Raw genomic sequence first — 16,378 nt, 5'->3', positions numbered from 1 at the left:
TCAGCTCACGTGGTGGGCTCCTCTGCTGAGCTGGGGCCGCAGCCCAGGGAACCGAGCGCTGGACACTCAGGTTCTGGGCTGAGAAGTCTCCCCGACCCCCAGAGGGTCGGGTCTCAGAATGGAAGGAGCAGGGGAGGGGGGATGGCCCGGTGACTCTCCTTTCACAGAAGCAGGAAGTCCAGTGGGTGAAGGCACGTGGCCCCTGTCCCCAACACATGCACCAACGCCTGCCTCTCTACCAGATAAATAGGTCACTTGGAGCAAAGCACTTGAGTAGTAATCTCTGCCACCCCTGGGGGCCACTGGGATTTCAGCTCCAGACCTGAGGCGGGGAGGAATTCATGGAGGAGTCAAGGGACCCATCGGGGGTCTGTTGCCCCAGAAAGTCACTGCCCTGGAATCTCTGGGGGCCACACTGCCCCAATGCCGTGTGGACAAGGGGGCATGGCCGGGGCCCCCGACCAGGCAACTGGGAGGGAGGCCCCCAGGCCTGCGGCCAGCTCCACCCTTTCCCACCCACCCATGTGGTCTCTCCAGCACTTTCCCACCAGGGTAGATCTGTAGGGACCCTAGGTGAGATCCTTTCTGACAAACAGGAGGCTGAAGGAAAGGTGGGCAGAGGTCTTCTTGGAACTGTTAGCCCTGCCCTCCCTCCACCGGAGGTTAGGCCTCTGCGTTTCTGGTGAGCGAGAGGGGCGGCAGGAAGGGGGCCCTCCCGCAGGTCACCTGCACCCCAGCCCCAGGTGCAGGGCCTTGGGGGATGGAGATGGCCTCCTTTGAGGGCATGTGTGTCTGTGAGGACCAGGGTGGCCCAGGCCCCTTGGAGACAGGAGTGTAGGGAATGTTTAGGGCAGCACCAGGGGCCCAGCTCGGCAGCCATGCCAGCTACTCCTTGTCCCATGGTGGGCAGGGTTGAGGGTGGACTTTCCTCTTTCAGCTGGGCCAGCCAGCTGGGCTTTTGCTGCTTTCCGGGGCTCTCTTGCAGGGTGTACCCTTTACCTAGAGAGCCCCCTCTGAAATCCAGGATGGGGTTCCCTGTTTGTGCTTAAGGGCCTCTGGATAGCCACTGCTCTGATTCCTGTTCTGCTGCAAACTGGTCCTAACAGCACGTCCTCCTAATTCATACTAGGGTGTGAGTGATTGCTAGTGGCTTATCTCAAATCTCTCATTAAGAAGCTTTGCATTCTTACTGGGGAACAAAAGCTGAATCATTTTGATCCAAAAGGAATGTATGATCACCATCTCCTCCCACAAAGAATAGCTGTGGAGAGAGGGGGTGGAGAAAGGCCGGTCTAGTAGACAATGCAGCAGTTTGTTCAGGCTTTCGGAGCCTCAGTCTCCTCCATCTGTAGAGATTTTAATCACACCTTCTTGTCCAGGTCTTTAGGAGGGTGAAGTGAGGGAATGCCGGTGACCGGCGGGCTCTTGTGCCTGGCATGCAGGAGGTACTCCATTAACGTTCCGTTAATCCTAGCGGTCAGGATGCGGGAGAGCCCCAGTGCTGGTCCTTCACAGTGATCCTCATTAACTCACTAACTCACAGAGTTGCCCCAGCTCCCCATCCATGGGAGGTCACATCGTGGACATGGTAGCCTCTGGCTCCAGCCGGGACAGCTCGGGTCGCAGCTCTCCCCACACCTGTCCTCCCATCCCTCTGTCTGTCCACCTCTCCCTGTGCTGGCACCAAAAACGTGGAGATGCGACAAAACCCTTGCTCCACGGTGACACCTGCTGGGAAGAAAGGAAGATGCTCCAGGGAGAGATGGGGAAGCAGGAAAAACTCGTGGCCCATCCCCTGGGCCAAGAACAAGGAAGGCTGGTCCTGCCTCGGTGTACAGGGCTACGGTGGCCCGAGCCTGGACCACCCAGAGGCTTCTCAAAGGGCTCGAGTCTTTTGGTTTTGGTATAACCGGCCGGAAGTCTCCCTGTGGGTGTATGGGTCTGGGTCTGGCAGAGGGGAGCCCCACTGAAAGACCAGGAGGCAACTAACACCTGCCGGCTCAGCTCACCTGCAGGAAGCAGCCAGTCTGGGACACCAGGTGGAGATCAGGTGATCCCTCTACAAACCACCGAACCACAGAGATCGCCAGCAAACCACCGGGAGCTGGGGGAGGGGCCTGGACCAGAGGAACCAACCCTGCAGATGCCTTGATCTTGGACTTCCAGCCCCCAGACAGCAAGAGGATAGATGTCTATTGTTTAAGCTGCCGTCTGTGGTGCTCGGCTACGGTAGCCCCTGGAAACTAATACATACCCATCGTGCAGGTGGGAAGATCGAGGCATCCCGGGGCTCTGACAGGGGTCTCAGGTGGAGAGCAGGTGTCCCAAGGGCACTGATGCTGGTGGCACAGGAGTGACTCTGGCCTTTGACCCCGTGGCCTGTGATTGGCCAAACAGAAAGAGCCCCTTTTCCATCTTGGAGGAAAGCGGAATCGTCTCAGGTGCAGGAGAAAAGGGGCGGGGGCTTATTGGGATCTGCAGGCCTTGGGCCGCCCGCCTCCTCCAGGGAGGCCTCCTGGCAGCCTCCCGTTTGCCCCGCCTTCCAACCCCCCCAGCTCTCTGTGGTGGTTTTGCTGGTTTTCCGTCTTGACTGGGGGGGCCCGCTCCAGGCTGGCGTGGTGCCCGTGCGGTTCTCCAGTCCTCCTCCCACTGCCTTGTAACGTGGCTGCCAAGGCCGGTCAACCACACGTTCAGTGTGGCGTGTGTGGGAAGCCCTGGGCCGGGGGCCTGGCACACTCATGACTTCCACGTTGATGCGCTGACCTCCACTGGTGGGTGGTCCCCTCACCCGCCCCTGCTCGAGAAGGGGAGGGGGCTGGCTTCCAAGGAGTGGAGGAATGGTCCACACCTTGTGTCCCGTGCCCTCTGGACATTGCAGGGAACCCCGTCAGGGCGGAGAAGAATGAGTGAGAGTCTCTGCAGGAAGAGAAGGAGGGGACAGGTCTCGCCGGCTGGGTGGGGTGAGCTGTAATTTAAGGCAGCTGACAGGCCCTGTCTGTGCCAGGAGGCAGCCCGACCTACTTTCCCCTTCACGCGCCTGACAAGGACGGCTAAGAGAAGGCCTGTGGCTGCAGGGCACCGGCGCCAGCGGTGGGTCAGCCCCCAGGCCCGGCAGGAGGTGCTGAGTTCTGTGACTGTGGCCTCTGCTGTCCCAGGGTGTGCGGGCCGCCACACCCGCGGGGAATGGCCAGGCTGCTGGCTGTCCTTTGCCTTGGAGGGGCCCCTGGGAGCCCCGCCCGCGCTGCAGGTGGGCTGTGGGGCGGTGGTCTGGCAGTCGGTCAGTCCACCAGGCTGTGGCATTGACAGGGCAGTGGCATTACCAGGCTGCCCTGGTGGGCCTTGGGAATCCTGTGATGAGCAAAGCAGAGGGTCCCGCCTTCTAGGGTGCCAGCTGGGCCGAGAGACAGTAAACACGCAGCCGGAAAGGCAGTTCATTGAGAGGCACGTCTGCCCGGAGACCCTCACTCAGCAGCGGCCTCCCTGCTCGCTCCCAAACTTCAGGGGCAGCAGCAGCTGCAGCTGTGCTCTTCCTGACCCCTGTAGACCCCTGGGGATTCGGCCCAGGACGGGGGCCTCTCCCCGGCTCAGGCCCCTGGGGTGTCTGGCCGGCCCCTCACTGTGAAGCCTCCTGTTGGGTCTGAGATGGGGGAGAGGGGAAGGCCCTGAATGCCCCCGTCCTGTGGCAGGGATGACGCACTCCCCGCAGGGCCTGACCCCTCCCCTGCTCTGCAGGCCCTCTCTCCTGCTCCGATGCTGGCCCCCGGGGTTCTGCCACACATGTGCCAGCGGCCCTAGTTCAGGTGCCCTCTTACCTGGGAAGAAGCCCTCCCTTCCCTGAAGGGATGATTCCTTGGAGCCAGACCCCCTGGGGGCGACCTCAGCTCCGCCACTTACTAGCTGTTTGACCTTGAACGTTACTGAACCCCTGGGATGGGCAGAATTGCAGGACGACCCAACGCCCCCTCCCATAATATCCTGCCCTTGAGTGTGGGTGGCACCTGTGATTACAAGCGAGCAAGATTGTACTGTGATGACGTCACGTGACCTGGCAACGGGGATCTTTGTGGACATCACTGAGGCCCCTGGTCCGTCGACTTTGGTTAGTCAAACGATGAGTGTGGTAGGTCTGGCTACTGGGTCCAGAGGTCAGAGTCTGAGGAGGCTGGGGCAGGAGGCAGGCTTCCATGGCCGGATCGAAGATGGAGGAGGCCACGTGGTAGGAAACTCGGGTGGCCCTGCTGATGGCCAGCTAGGAAACAGGGACCTTAAGTCCTACAGCTGCAAGGAACCGAGTTTGGTCAACGGCCTGAACGAGCGTGGACGCGATCTCTTCCCCAGGGCTGCAGAAGGAACCGGCTGGCAGGTGCCCTGATTTCTGTCTGTGAGGCCCTGAATAGAGGCCCCAACTAAGCCTGGACCGCTGGCTCCAGGACATAATAGCCGTGGCAGGGGGCACTTTAAGCTGCTAGGTTGGTGGCAACTTGTTATGCAGCACTAGCTGCGTAACCTCCCCTGCCTCAGTTTCCCTGGCTACGACAGGGCCGTCACAGTCCTTACTCACAGGCGGGGGTGGGGGTTAAGAGGGTGAGAGCAGGAAGTCCCTAGGAGAGCCGCACTCAGGAGGTGGAGGTGGGGGGTCTTCCCTGATGATCACAGCAGCCCGCGCGCAGCTCACGACACCTTTCCTGCCCTGCATCTGGGTGCAGCCGTCCAGCCTGCTCACTGCATCGCTCTGTCAGTGACTGGCTTTGAGTCTTTATCCTGCAGGCCTACGGCTGGGGGTGTCCAGCTCTTCCTGTATCTCCTGGGCCCCCGAGGAGGTTTAACACAGAGTGAAGCCTGTAAATGTCTGGTGAAAACATTCATGGCTGGACACATGAGCTTTGGTCAGAGCAGGGGTTTGGGTCCCTCGTGGGGTCTGGTGCGTCCCGTGCATTAATGCTTGGCCCCAGTCTGAGGAGGACAGAGCAGATCTGCGATGGGTCTGTTACTGAGGTGGGGCCTCCTTCCCTGGCACGCGAGCTGCCCTCCCGCTGAGCTGGTCCTCAGGGCCCCTACAGGCCCGTGGGCTCCCAGGCTGCACAGGGGTCTGGAGGACGACAAGTCTGTGACAAGGACAAACGACGGGCCAGCCGAGGACTGCCAGCCAGGGAACGCTGGCTCCTGACTCAGCCAGACAGCTGAGATGCGAAAGTTGCCAGCTGGAAATGAAGGCCCAGGAGGGCTCCAGGACACACCTGGGTCACCCTGGACCTGGGCACTGGCTGGCAGGGTCTGGCACATCCTTGTTCCTGGGCCGGCCTCCCTCAGGGGAGCGTGAGGAGGGGGGAGCCTTGTCTGACCCTTGGTGTGTCGCAGGGCTGGAGAGCAGGAGGCGGGGAGGGTCTGGTCTGGGGGAGGAGGGAACCCCCAGGGCTGGTGAAGTCAAGTGATTTGGGACATTGCGCTCAGACTGTCCGGGCCCAGGGACAGGTGTGGGACCTGGGGGCCCCATGGGGGCTCCTTGGGAAGGAAGGCAGGAGCCCAGCCAGGGGGGCTTGGTTTGGGGCTGCCCAGCCCCCCTCACTGTCCCATCCCCCAGTAGCCCTGCTCCTCCCCCCACCCCACACACACCAGCCCATCTGCACCCCCAAAGTATCTGGTACGCAGTCACCGCCCTCTCCCGGTTCCTGCCAGCTCCCAGGCCCCCCACCCCTGCTCATCACCTCGGGTTTCCCTTTAGGAAAAGAGGGTCTTTCACCAAAAATCACCAGCCAGTGACTACAGCCAAAGCTCTGGAAGGGCATCTCTTGTGGTTCTGTGATCCCTCCTTGCAGCGAGAGGCCCAGCATGTGGGGGGCTCCCGGGGGAAGCCTGGAGGGACCCACCACCTGCAGCCCCTGCCTCGGGGCCCCCGGGTGTGTGTTCAGCATCTCCCCGCCCCGCCCTTCCTTGGCTTCGGGAGGAGAGCTTGAGTAATGAATGTTTTAATATTTCGCTCTGCCCAATTAGTATTCCTCTCCTTACTTCCTCTGCCGCCCACTAGGAGTCAGCCAGAGGCAGTGGGATACCCTGGCTGCAAGGGGTTGGGGGCTGGTCCGTGGGAGGTCTGGGTGCCTCCCCTGCTGGCCTGGGGGGTGTCCTACCTGCCCGGGTCGGAGGCTCAGACCCAGGGCTGGGTGCTGCAGGCCCTGGTGGTTCCCACCCTGTGGCAGAGCCCAGCGGGACAGATGCCAGAGCAGCTCTGTGCTTACTGAGCTCTGCTGGGGGCCCCCCTATGCCCCGAGCCAGGGGGCTTTTTGCTGCCTGGCCTGTGGGCACAGCCTTTCAAGAGGCACCTACTTATCTGAGACTTCAAGTACATCTGTTGGCTCTCGAAGATGAGTAGAAAAATGTAACATCAAAATTGATGAGTGTTCCGTTAATTTCTGGTGGCAACGACCAACACACCTACAGCACGACGTTACGCCGTGCCAGCCACCCCACGCCCGGGAGCTCATTTAATTCTCATAAAAGCGGCGGCGAGGCGGGCTTTATTAATATCACAGACGGGGAAGGTGAGGCAGAGGAAGAACGCAGGCCCTTGCCCAGGGACATGCAGCTGGGGAGAACCAGGGACTTGAACCCAGGCACCGTGGACATCACCTTCGGCCCACCATGCCTCCGCACAGGCCTCTCTGGTCAGCTGTTCCGGTCTAAGGCTGCTCTTCATCCAGCCCCGGGGCTCTCCCCAAGGCCCTGAGCCGCCGCTACGGCCCCCGCTGCACTGACAGAGCCTTCCTCAAACACGTTCTGAAACAACGGGCCCAGGGCTGCAGCCTCGTTATGTAAATGCTGGAAGACAGAATGCAGCGGTGGCCGGGCCCCTCCCGGCCTCGGTCCCCCATGGGGGCGAAGGCGCTGACCTTCCCAGGCACCTGGTGCACACACGCAGGGACTGGGGAAGCCGAGCCCTGCGGACCCCACCTTCTGCTCCCAAGACCCCTATCTGCACCCAAAGTTCTGGTCAAGTCCCCCATCACTACCCAGAGCCCCTCTCAGCTTTGTCCTCCATTCCGCCAATGCAATGTTAGGTCAGAAATTCAGACATACCCCTTTTCAAGTCTGGTTTTTAAAAAAGAAATTGCTGTGGGCAAAGAGGCCAGAAGTCCAAGGCCCTGATGGGACAGAGGGTTCTTCAGACGTGACCGTCCCAACGCTCCTGCCCTGTCGGGCTCCCCCTCCAGGAGGTGCTGGCCGGAGCTGCCCGGGGAGGGACGCGGGAGCCCAGATGTGGGTGCAACGCAGCACTGCCCGCTGGGCCCTGGGACCCACCAGCGCTTCCACTGGGGGGCACAGCTGGGGACCGGGAGGGGGGCCAGAGCCGGCCCCCACCTGGCCCGTGTGTCAGTCCCCGGGGAACTTGGAGGGAGTCAGCAGAAAACCGCTGCACTCTGCCACCTGCCGCTCTCCGGCCCCTCCCCTCGCGGCTCCAGACGCCTCCTTCAGCCTCCAAGGCGGCCCTTCCTCTGGGGCCCAGCAGAGCCCCTCCCCAGGCGGGCAGCACTCACCGTGCAGCAGGGCATGAGGGCGTGGGCTCGCTGCTTCCTCCAGGCTGGTCCTCCGGAGTGTCCACTGGGCTCTGCTGCCCCCGCGGGTGGTGGGGGGGATGGGGTGGGGTGCTATGCTCGCCCAGCAGACGGCTCAGCCGATGCCACGGACGCTGGCCGCCCCCAGCCCAGGCTCTTCTTGGTGGGGACCCTGTAGCACCGGAGCTGGCAGAGTCGTGAGGGGAGTGTCTGAGTGGTGGCCGGGATTGGGCCACGGACAGGTGTGGCAGGCTGTGCAGCGAGGGCCAGGGGGTCACTGTGGGGATCGGCGACTCCCAGGAGGTGTGCAGGGGACCGGTATCCCGGCTGCCCCGGGCGCGCTCCTTTGGAGGCTGCAGCTGTCCCCTCCAACCCCGAGCCGCCACCAGCAGCACTAGCTGCTGCAGCTGCATCCGGGCGCCAGGGAGGTCTGGTTCCAGCCTCTGCTGTGGTCTGAGGTGCAGGCTGGGGTGTTACCTAGCATCCCGAGGCAGCCACGCCTCCTCCTTGGCAGGTTTGTTTAGGGATTACAGTGGGAAACAGAAGGCTCATCATTAAACACCAGAAAATCCTCCTGACACCCCCCTGACCTCCTGTGCCCTCTTCCTCCGGGGAGAGGTGGGGCAGCGCCTGAGGCACAGAGAGGGTGAGTGACAGCCTGGGGTCACACAGCAAGTTAGGGGCACCAGGAATTCAGCCCCATCTTCCTGTATTCTAGTGTCATCCTCCATCTCCTTGGGTATCCAGCTCCCTCCCAGCACCCAGCCCAGCCCAGCACAGCCCTGCTCATCCCTGCTTTGCACCCCCCACCCCCCTCCCCAACCCAGCACAGGTTTGCTCACCCCTCCCCTGCCTGGCTCTGCCCAACAGAACAGAATGCCTGCAGCATTGCAGGAGCAACAGCTGACAAGCCTTTTTTTGGAAGCTGGGTTGGGAGAGCTGCAGGTCCCCAACGTACAGGTGACTCCTGGGCGGTGGGGGGGGGGGGGCTGGGGAGGGGGGCAGTGGGATGCAGGTGACTCCTGGGGGGCTGGGAGGAGGGCAGTGGGATGCAGGTGACTCCTCGGGGGTTGGGGAGGAGGGCAGTGGGATGCAGGTGACTCCTGGGGGGGCTGGGAGGAGGGCAGTGGGATGCAGGTGACTCCTGGGGAGCTGGGAAGAGGGCAGTGGGATGCAGGTGACTCCTGGGGGGCTGGGGAGGAGGGCAGTGGGATGCAGGTGACTCCTGGGGGGCTGGGGAGGAGGGCAGTGGGATGCAGGTGACTCCTGGGGGGCTGGGGAGGAGGGCAGTGGGACAGACACTGGGCTGTGTTGGTAGTGCCATCCCTGGCCCTCAGCTGGCCTCTGCCACCGAGATGCCAGCCTCTCCGTAACATACTCAGCTCTGTGGCTGGCCCTGAGTGCCCCATGGGCTGCAGGATTCAGGGCGTGGGGAGAGAGGGCTCAGAGGGGCAGCCTGGGCAGCTAGAGCGGCCCCTCCTGCCTCTGCCCTGTGCGGTCTTATAAACATGACCCTCGGACCCCTCCTTTGCCCCAGCGTATCACGTGGAGGTGGAGGCTGGATACCCTGCAGGTCCATGGCCTGGGTTTTGCTGATACACCCACCACCTGCCAGGCAAGTCCCTCAACCTCTCTGGCTGCAAAGTGGCCTCTCGAGACCCAGGACAGGTTCCAGTCAAGGCAGGGCTCTGCGAGCTGCCCCGCCCTCAGCCTCCAGACCCTGGTCCGTGCTGGGACCCCAGGGGAAGATCCTCTGGTGGATGCTGGTGCAGCGGGGGGCGGGGGGGGGGTGCTCCAGGCTGGTCTGCAGGATCCCTGGCATCACAGGAGCAGGGGTGGGCAGCCCACGCCCTACCCAGCCCCACGACAACTCGACTCCCAGACAGACACGAGGCAGCACTGTCCCTCCTCAGAGATGCTCTTCCTGTCCATTTTCAGGTGTCACAGTCACAAAGTGGGGTATGGGACCATCACTGACATCACCCTCCCGAGGGAGGGGGTGCAGCCCAAGCAGGTTTGAGGGGCTGGGGTCGGACCACTGCTCCTGGGCTGGACCAGAGCAGAGCAGCCATGTCCGTGTCCAAGCTCACACGAACCATCAGAATCTTGCAGGTTATCCAAGGCTTTCCCTGGGACCCAAATCTTTTTGTGACCCGGTAAAAATTTGATCTGTTCTTCAAGTATCAGTTCCTCCCTCCCTCCCTCCCTCCTCTCACATCCCCTCTCCAATCTCTTCTATTCAGTGTTTACCAAGCACCTAGCAGGCCTGGGCCCAATACAGGCAGTACCAAGTGAGAAACACAGCTCCTGACCCCCATGCTCACCCGAGCTTGCAAACAGGTGCATATACCTGCAGAGGAGGCTGGTTTCAGGGTACAATTTAGAGACTGCTGAGGTCAAATCAGGGGAACTTGGGGACCTGTCCGATGGAGGAGGCTGAGTGTGCATGGGGCTGGGGAGGGAGCGAGGAGCGTGGAGGTGGGTGTAGGGCAGGCTGCGAGCTGAGACGTGGAGCATGGAGGAGGTGAGGGCTGGCTCTCTTCCTCCTGCCTTCCTCTGTCCTTGGTAGGGAGCTGGGGATGCCTTGAGGAGGAGGAGGAGGACTGATGGTGATGATGATGGTGGTGGTGATGGTGGTGGTGATGATGGTGCTGGTGATGGTGATGATGACAATGGTGGTGGTGGTGATGGTGATGGTGCTGATGGTGATGTTGGTGGTGATGATGGTGATGGTGATGATGATGGTGGTGGTGATGATGGTGATGGTGATGGTGATAATGGTGGTGGTGGTGATGGCAGTGATGATGGTGATGATGGTGATGGTGGTGGCGATGATGGTGATGATGATGATGATGGTGGTGGTGATGATGGTGATGTTGGTGGTGATGATGGTGATGGTGATGATGGTGATGTTGGTGATGATGATGGTGATGGTGGTGGTGATGATGATGGTGATGCTGTTGGTGATGATGGTGCTGGTGCTGGTGATGATGATAATGGTGATGATGGTGATGGTGGTGGCGATGATGGTGATGATGATGATGGTGGTGGTGATGATGGTGATGTTGGTGGTGATGATGGTGATGTTGGTGGTGATGATGGTGCTGGTGCTGGTGATGATGATAATGGTGGTGGTGGTGATGGTGATGGTGATGATGGTGATGTTGGTGGTGATGATGGTGCTGGTGACGGTGATGATATAATGGGGGTGATGATGGTGATGGTGATGATGGTGATGGTGGTGATGGTGATGGTGCTGGTGACAGTGATGATGATAATGGTGGTGGTGGTGGTGATGATGGCGATGATGGTGATGTTGGTGGTGATGATTATGGTGGTGGTGGTGATGGTGATGATGGTGATGGTGATGGTGATGATGGTGATGGTGATGGTGATGATGGTGATGGTGATGGTGATGATGGTGATGGCGATGATGATGATGGTGGTGGTGGTGATGGTGATGGTGGTGGCGATGATGGCGATGGTGATGATGCTAATGGTGGTGATGATGGTGATGGTGATGATGATGACATAATAAAACAATAGAAATGAGTGCTGTGCCACGCATCTGACATGAGGGGGCATCTCTGACCCTGGGCTCTCCTGGAGGCCTAGTGGGCCCCCCACTTCCCCTCAGCCTGACAGTGGGGGCCATATGTACCCTTGAAAACCTGCTCTCTCCACTCCACATTTTCTGGCCCGCCCTAGTCCCTGCCCTGCCCTGGGAGCCAATCTCCACTCTGCTGTTTCCCTCTCTAATTCGGCAAATCAGTTTATCCCCCTTTACCCCGAAAGTGTGATGCTAAGGGTGGAATTTCAGGCCCTGTGGGGAAGCTGGAGGCAATATTTTGGAGCAGGGAGTTAACCCCATCCTCAGATCCTCTCCAGAAAGGCTGCCCTGTGAGGGGTTGGCCTTCACTCTGCGCACAGGTGCTGACCGGTCTCCTACTGAGGTGCTAATGAGGAGGACGCCTGCCAGGCCGGCCTTGCTGGCTGCACTGGGGACCTCTCCGTCTGTCTGCTCCCGGCTCCCTGGTCTCTCTGTCGAGACGGGGCCTGGCACCCTGCGGGAAGCCGCCAAATGTCCTTCATCAGCGTCACTGCAACCACCTCCTCTCCGCCTGCAGCCCATCCTTCCAGGCCATTAGCCTGGCGCAGGCCACCTGCCGCCCCCTTGCTGGAGGGTGCGCGCGCCTCTCTGCAGGAGGGCGGGCTGGGGGCCGGGGACACCATCTCTCACGGGCCTGCGCCCACCCCGTCCGCAGGCCCTGCGGGGCTGAGACACGAGGGTCCTCATCGCGGTTCCCAGGGCCTGGGCTCCAGCGTTGCAGATGTGCCCACACACCTGTCAGAGGAGGCCCGGCTCTGCCGCGGCCCAGCTGGGGGACTGGGGGCAGCCCCCCTCTGCCTGGGCCTCCGTCTCTCCATCAGCAGAATGACGGGGTCCCATCTGGGTGGGGGGAGGGGGGAATCTTACCCTTGCAGGGGGTTCAATGACACACACGTTTTGTTGCACATTATACACAAAAGAATGTTCGTCGCGTCCACAAGGAAACGAGCTCCTTCCCATTTTTCTCAAAACAGGGGGTTCCCTGGGTCTGTCTTTCCCCACATTTCACTAAAAACGGGAGCAAAAAGACCCATTCACTTTCCTCTTCAACCTAGGAAACAAAAATGTGATGCAGCGGTGTGGTCTGGTCTCAGGGTGACAGTGGAGAAGGGGACTCCAGGAGGCTGGCCCCTCCCCACCCCTCCCTTGTGGGCCGGGGGCAATGTGGGTGAGGCTTGCCAGTCTCTGACATTTAGGAGAGGCCAGAAATCTGGATTTTGATGAGAAATTTCCCAATTATTAAGTGCTGGAAACTAATTCAGACTTAACCCTTGTGAATGCCAGCAAAGGTACCTGACCTCAGACTCTTGGGTCCCCAGTGGCTGACCTCTGGTCCCGGGATGACCTCTGAGGGCCTGCCCTGTGTGGTGTGTGATGAGCTCTCAGGCCAAGCAGGGTCCTGATGCCCACTAGAGGTGCAGGCCCGTCTGAGGCTGTGAAGCACCCTTGTCAGCAGCTCCACACTGTGAGTTTGGTCTCTTCTCAAAGCCCCTGCCTTGGCACCTGGGGCTGCTGGAGGGTAATCATGCAGACAGACGGGCCCCCGGAGGCTCTGGCTGGCAAAGGTCAGCCTGCAAGTGGGATGTCAGGGCACTGCACGAGGGCAGAGAGGGAGGGCAGACGGGCTGAGGGCCTCCCTGGACTTCAGAGCAGTTTTCCTGGAGGTCCAGGAAGCATCCATTCACTCTGCAAACTCTCACCCACTGTGGCCTGCAGGCTGAGGGGGCACAGACTCCACCCCTGAAGGGACAAAGGCCCTGCTGGGAGGGGTGAGGACAGCCCCGGGAGACCCCTTCTCTGGGAGAGGTGTATGCTCACCCACAAGCGTCCCATGGGAGGAAGAAACCGACGCTGCAGCCGTGTTTAGTCTATTGCTAAGTCCAGCTGATTCACCCATGTCATAGGCCCGGGTCCTGCCCCTTTTCATTCTTCTGACCATAACCAGCTCCTCTGAACGATATTCATACATTGAAGCTCTGACCCCCAGTGGGATGGTATTGGGAGGTAGGCCTTTGGAAGATGATTAGGTCATGAGGGTGGGGCCCCCTGATGGGATTAGTGTCCTTATAAGAAGGGGCAGGGAGAGACATCTCTCTCTGCTGTGTGAGGACAGAGAGAAGGCACCATCTGCAAACCAGGAAGAGGGCTCTCACCCTCGCCCTACCCTGTCAGCACCTTGATCTTGGACTTCCAGCCTCCAGACTGTGAAAAATGCATTTCTGTTATATAAGCCGCCCAGTCTGGGGTGTTCTTGTTATGGCCGTCTGAACCTACAAAGACGTTAACATCGCTGGAGGCTTGATTTATGCCAAACCTCATGTAACGTGCTGTCTGTGCAGTGAGTCACCTCATTTAATCCTCATGCAGCCCCAGGAGATGGGTATGGGCCCCCAACCCTTGGGGACATACACGTTTTGGAATTCAGAATTATCCTTATTCTTTTCATTAAAAAAAATGCGTACAATGAGAGAGCTGGCAGAGTAGCTGAAATCAGACGAACCCTACTGCTTTCAATAATCAGAAACTCTGGAAAAAACAAAAAGCAACTGTAGGGCTTCCCTGGTGGTGCAGTGGTTAAGAATCCGCCTGTCAATGCAGGAGATATGGGTTTGATCCTTGGGCTGGGAAGATCCCACATGCCACGGAGCAACTAAGCCTGTGCACCACAACTACTGAGCCCACGCACCACAACTACTGAGCCCGCGCGCCTAGAGTCCACGCTCCGCAACAAGAGAAGACCCCACTCACTGCGACTAGGGAAAAGCCCACGCACAGCAACGAAGACCCAACGCAGCCAAAAATAAAAATAAATAAAATAAATAAATTTAAAACAAAAAAACCAAAAAGCAACTGTAGGAAGATACAAGAGAGTAGATAAATGCAGGCAGAAATTGGCGGGACGCAATCTGGATTAGTTTCTTTTCACTGCTCTGACAAATGAGCACGAACTTGGTGGCTTAAAGGAACAGAACTTCTTACAATTTTAAGGCAATTAATTAATTAGTTAATTAATAACTTTATTATGAATTATGGAGCCTATAGTTCTGGAGGGTAGAAGTCTAAAATGCTGGGCTGTACTCATCTGTGGGCTCCAGGGGGAATCTCTTCCTGCCTTTTCCAGCTTCTAGGGGCACCTGTGTTCCTTGGCCTGTGGTCCCCTCCTCCATCCTCACAGCCACTGGTGCAGCATCTTCTCTTTCTCTGACTCTGCTTCCCCGCGTCTTCCTTCTGCTTGCTATACCTTCTCTGGTCTTCCTGTCTCCCTTTTATAAGGACCCTCTGATTACATTGGGCCTACCCGGACAATCCAGGGCAATCTCCTCACCTCAGGATGTTTCATTTAATAACACCTGCAAAGTCCCTTTTGTCATACAAGGGAACACTCACAGGTCGCATGGATTAGGGCATGGATATCTTTTAGTGGGCATTTTCAGCATACCACAAGCACAGGTGTTTATAGGTGTTGTGTTTTTTTGATGGGCTGATCCTTTTATCATCCAAAAAAATGTCCTGGTTTATCTCTAGTAACAATTTTTTACTTAAAGTCTGTCTTGTCTGGTATTAGTGTAACCACCCCTGCTCTCTTTTGGTTATTGTTTGCATTTTATATCATTTCACATTTAGACTATTTGTGCCTTTGAATCTAAAGTGTGTCTCTTGTAGGCAGCTTATAGTCATATCATTCAAAAAAAAAATCTGTCTGGCAGCCTACTCTTTCATATGGAGTGTTTTTATTACAAAGGGTGTAGACATCTTTGGGGACATTTTTCAGCCTACCACATGATTCTGGGTGGAAGGAGACAAATTGGTGAGCTCCACATCTATCCAGCTTTTCTCTGGTGGTGCGTTGGAGATTGGGGGCAAGCAGAAAGTGGTTAGTCTTACTGAGATGGAAGACAGAGCTTGGAATTTGGGGCTGCCAGAAGGACTGGAAATTGAAGGAGAAAATCCCAGAACAGAGAGATACACAGAGAGGAGAGCGCCCCCAAATCTGTGTGCAAATACCCCTCAAATCCTTGGGAGCTCCCACTGGATTAAAAAAAAAATACTACCCAATAATATGCTGTTTACAAGAGACACACTTTAAATATAAAGATGCAGATAGATTGAAAGAAAGGAATGAAAATATATGACATGTAAACAATAATCGCAAGACAGCCAGTGCAGCTAGCTATTACCTTCGAATAAATGAGACCTCAAGGCATGGACAATCACCAGAGACAAAGAGGAAGATTTCATGATTGTATTAGTAATCTATTGCTTCATAACTAAGTACTCTAAAATTTAGCAACTTAAAACAATAAACTTTTATTATCTCATAGCTTCTGTAAGTCAAGAATTGGGGAGTGACCTATCTGGGGTAGTTCTGGCTCAGGGTCTTGCAATCAAGATTTTGATCACAGCTGTGTTCATCTGATGTCTTGACTGGGGCTGGAGGGTCCACCTCCAAGATGGGTCATTCACATTTAGGCTAAATTCAAATGGTGAAGTGGAAAAATTCCCTGAAAAATGAGACTTTCTAAAACTGATGCAAGAAGAAAAAGAGAATCTGGGTAGCCCTGTATTTTTTAAAGAAACTGAAATTGTATTTTACACTCCTTCCACAAAAGATGGTTTCTCTGGTGGAAGAGTACTAGTCTTTTCCAAATTCTTACAGAGTAAGAGGGGATAACTGATACTCCAAACTGACAAGGGCATTGTGAGAAAATAAGCTAGAGACCAGCATCTCCCATGAATGTAACTGCAAACGCCATTATCAAAAGATTAGCAAATCAAACCCATCAGTATATAAAAAGGATAATTAATCTACTATGGCCAAGCAAGGTTTATCCAAGGACTACAAAGTCAGCACTGGAAAATGAATCAATGTAATTCACCAAAGTAACAGACCAAAGGAGAAAAACCATATGTCATCTTAATAAGTGAAGAAAAAGATTTGATAATGTTCAATACCTATGCACGATTAAAAGAAAACCCAACTCTCAGAAAACTAGGAATAGATGGAAATTATATCAATATGATAAAGGGCATATACAAAAAGCCTACATGTAACATCATATTTAATGGTGAAATATTGAACACTTTCCCCTGTAAGACTGGGAATAAGGCAGGGATGCCCATTTTTACCATTTCTTTATTTTTTTTTTAACATTTATTTTTTTTTTATGTGGACCATTTTTAAAGTCTTTATTGAATTTGTTACAATATTGCTTCTGTTTTA

The sequence above is a fragment of the Balaenoptera musculus genome, chromosome 8 (assembly GCF_009873245.2).
Source record: "Balaenoptera musculus isolate JJ_BM4_2016_0621 chromosome 8, mBalMus1.pri.v3, whole genome shotgun sequence".
Taxonomy (NCBI): domain Eukaryota; kingdom Metazoa; phylum Chordata; class Mammalia; order Artiodactyla; family Balaenopteridae; genus Balaenoptera; species Balaenoptera musculus.
The sequence above is the reverse complement of the archived record's forward strand: the minus strand, read 5'-3'. Positions refer to the sequence as shown.